Below are 4,488 nucleotides of genomic sequence, written 5' to 3'. Positions count from 1 at the left end.
AACTCGAAGAAGAATTCGTAGAAGAAGAACTCGAAAAAGAAGAACTCGAAGAACTCGTAGAAGAAGAACTCGAAAAAGAAGAACTCGAAGAATAAGAAGAAAAAAAAACGAAGAACTCGAAGAAGAAGAAGAACTCGAAGAATAACTCGAAGAAAAATTCGAAGAAGAAGAACTCGAAGAAGAACTCGAAGAAGAAGAAGAATAAGAACTTGAAAAAGAACTCGAAGAAGAAGAAGAAGAAGAACTCGAAGAAGAACTCGAAGAAGAATTCGAAGAAGAATTGGAAGAATAACTCGAAGAAGAATTGGAAGAATAACTCGAAGAAGAACTCGAAGAACTCGAAGAAGAAGAAAAAGAACTTGAAGAACTCGAAGAAGAAGAACTCGAAGAAGAAGACGAACTTGAAGAAGAAGAAGAACTCGAAGAAGAAAAAGAACTTGAAGAAAAACTCGAAGAAGAAGAAGAACTCGAAGAAGAAGAAGAACTCGAAGAAGAAGAACTCGAAGAAGAAGAAGAACTCGAAGAAGAAGAACTCGAAGAAGAAGAAGAACTCGAAGAAGAAGAAGAACTCGAAGAAGAAGAAGAACTCGAAGAAGAAGAAGAACTCGAAGAAGAAGAAGAACTCGAAGAAGAAGAAGAAGAAGAAGAAGAAGAACTCGAAGAAGAAGAAGAAGAAGAACGAATGAAGAAGGAGGAGGTTAGAAAGGAATGGAGAGAGGCCAAAGCAAAAGCTTTAACAATTCGCAAAGTTTTGAAACAAGAGAAGCAAGTAAAAAAAAAAGTTATTACTTAAAGGAAAAAAAAAAAGAATTAAAAAAATATAAAAAGGGTGTTTTGAACGGAAATTTAACACCAGCACAAATCGCCTATATAGATAACTTGCGAGAACAGCTAGATGTTGAAAAGAAATAAAAAGCAATATGATTTTGATATTTTATTTTCCTAAAAAGGGGCGTAGCCCAGTGCGCCGCAGACCAAGCCCCCCGGCGTAGCGGGGCCGGCGCAGCCGGTGGGCTTGTATATATATATATATAGATTATCTATTAAAAATCACTGCATACTCTACGTTGGTCATCTTCTTCTTAAGATTTTCTATTCTCCTGAGTATTTTCTTCTCTGAAGCAGGGAGAGAAAATATAACATTTCCGAACGAGTCCATGTTTGGAAATAAAAACCAACATTTAACGACGTTTCGCCTACACATTAGGCATCTTCTGGTAATTTTATGGAAATCATTTCTTACAAGAATATAAATACAGAAAAAAGAAAAAAAAGACATAAAGGAGAGGTCAATGGTAACACGTGTCATGTTCTATTGGTGACGCAGGATGTCATATTGTCTTTAATAAAAACAGCCTCTAAACATTTCAGTGTCTTTCTGTTGTTATTCTTAAACAAAATTGAGGTGCTTTTATTTAGCTGGTCCCGTGTAATGCTGGTGTTGTGGTTTTTTGTTACGTGGGTTTTTATTGTGTGGTATGGCCTATATACTCTTCTTGGCAAAGCACACCGTCTTTGTATAAATCACATGAGTATTTATATACCACATTATTTTTCTTAAGTTTTGTATCAGCACTATACGATGATATTGGTATCAAATTGTTTGTATGAACCATTTAGGATGATTGTGCATTTGTATGTTTATATTTTGTATTGATTAAAGTTATTTGTATCTATTTAATGTATTGTAATTATTGAATAAATGCATCACATGTTTATTCCATTGGGATCTTGTATACTGTATTTGTGTAGGGAACCATTTCTGCGCGTATCGCTATGCGTTTGTTCACGTGGACATTACTAGGGAGGTGACGCTCATTACACCAACATTCTCGTCGGTGATTTCGAGGTGTGAGGCGGGCTGTGGTTGAGGGATCAGCGACCGAGGTGAAAATGTGAGGACTTAGGTCCCTGCCCGGGTGATGGTTTGGTTTTCACACTAAAAGGCTTGGAGCACTAATGTGAGTTATGATTTCTAAATTTTATGTAAGATGTGATAGGAGCGTTGTATTACGGTTAACAGATTGTTTACGTAAAATAATACTGATTTCAATTTATTGCTTGTATAGAATATGATTCAAAGGAATACATACAATAGCTTAAGTTGTGAAATTTATAATCGTGTAATTAGCCATAGAGGAATGTTGGACTTCTTATTTACTAATGTAAGTATAAATCACGCTATTGTAATTGTCATTGTAGTTACGATTATTCAAAACACTTATTGATGATTATTTAGAGGATTATGCTAATTTAATTTCAGTGTAAATTGTACAAGTGTTTTTTGCTTGATGGTTTCAATACTTTTCACGTTATGTATAATGTGGATTTATGTAAGGATATTTGTAATATACTCGCAGGTTGAAATACATGATTACGACAGTCCACGGAGTTTTAGTGTGAAACAAGTTTATCCATGGTAGCTGTCATATTCTTTTTCATCACCAGCGATGATGTTCTAGGGTTACGGTAATAAATTATAAAGTTTATTTTGTCCTCTTCGTTTCTAGGCTTACAATTTTTATGGATAATGTCTTTTAAAACTTTTTCATCTTTTTTATACGCGGATGACATTGTATTCTAATAATGAATTTTTATATTGTTTTTCTTACTATCTAATTCTTTATTCTTAGTATTGGCTTTCTCCATATTGTTTTTAATTTCTTTATCGATGTCCCTCATTGCAAAGCCATTGTTAGTTAAAATTTGCTTGACTCTAACAAAATTACATTTTTGTAGATGTAGGAGAAAAACACCTTGATGACATAAAAAACAAAATGGAAGAACATTCTTGTCTACGCTTTACGGTGGAAAGGAGCGTCAATAATAAAATTCCCTTTTTAGACGTTTGGGTAGATGGAACAAAAAACGTTTTCACCACAACTGTTTATAGAAAACCTAACTCTGGAAGGTGTCTAAACCAGTGGTTCCCAAACTGTGGGTAAATTACCCCCTGGGGGGGAGGTAACACATTTTCGGGGGTAATGGAGGTCTGAAAAAACATTTTAAAATCAAATCAAATCAAATCAAATCAAGAAAACATTACGGTACCCGGCATTAGGATTAAGGTTAACTTAGTACGTATAATTGTAAAACTAAAAAAAAAAAAAAATTTGGGAACCACTGGTCTAAACGGTTCTAGTGAATGTTCCTCCAAATATAAGATGAGCGTAATACGTGCCTATGTCAAAGTAGGACAAGGGGTGATATTTTGTCAAAATTTTTTAGACATGATCTTGTTTACCGCTAACTTGGTAATACAATCTGGGGGCCACTGGCCTTTTGAGGTATTAAAGTTAGGATAATGTTTTATTAGAGAAGATTCTACAATTTTTATTCTATAGTTAAAGTGTGATTTATAAATAATTGATGTATTATCCCAATCTAATCTATGGTCTTATTGGCTGGCATGAAGGAACACAGTGGAGTTAACTTGTCCATATTTTATGGAGTTTTTATGTTCCTTTAATCTCGTGGACAAATTCCTGCCAGTCTGGCCCCAGTAAACATCATCACAGTCTTACACGGCAATTTATATACCCCGGAGTTTTGGTCCACATCATCCCTCCGGTGTACATTAACTACCTTTCTAAAAATGAGTGGCCCCCAGATTGTATTACCAAGTTAGCGGTCAACAAGATCATGTCTAAAGCGGTTGGACAAAATATCACCCCTTGTCCTACTTTGACCCGACCATTTCAAGGGCATATGACCTGAGCCCCCCCCCCCACTTTCCTCATCCCCTTCTATGTACCCCTCATTTCTTCATATATACTTGTACCTTAACCTTATGTAAGCATTCTGCTGAAGAGGACTACAGAGAGTAGTCGAAAAATACAGTTTCTCTGTACTTTCCGTTATTATTTCTCCGATAGTGGGTTAACAGTGATCTTTTACAAATGTGTTATAACATACTAGTTTCCAATATATATATATATATATATATGTATATATATGTGTATATATATATATGTATATGTATATTGTGTGTGTATAAGCGCGTGTGTTGAAACGCCTATGCATGCAAACGTATATGCGTGCAAGCGCAAATTAATACATGTATACATTTTCATGTACGTGGGTGCATATGTGCATGTACATACATGTGCGTGCATGTGTGAGCATGCATCTGTGCTCACACGTGTGTGTGTGTGTGTGTGTGTGTGTGTGTGTGTGTGTGTGTGTGTGTGTGTGTGTGTGTGTGTGTGTGTGTGTGTGTGTGTATTTATACGTGGAGAAGACAGGGAGGAGGAGGAAGGGGAGACTGAGATGAAAGGAGGGTGACCCAATCAATGGGCCACCTTGAGGAACTCCGTCGCTGTATTAGGAAAAAAAATCATTGTATCGACTCTAGAGAAAGCTTACACCAGGAGTCACTTAACTCCGACCATTTTTTTCTTCAACGTAAATACAGTACGCACACACACAACCACAACTCACACACACATGCGCACGCACACATGCACACACACTTGCACACACACAAGC

This window comes from Oratosquilla oratoria, chromosome 11, assembly GCF_046742065.1.
Source record: "Oratosquilla oratoria isolate Oo_2021 chromosome 11, ASM4674206v1, whole genome shotgun sequence".
Lineage (NCBI taxonomy): Eukaryota > Metazoa > Arthropoda > Malacostraca > Stomatopoda > Squillidae > Oratosquilla > Oratosquilla oratoria.
This window is presented reverse-complemented; position numbering follows the sequence as displayed.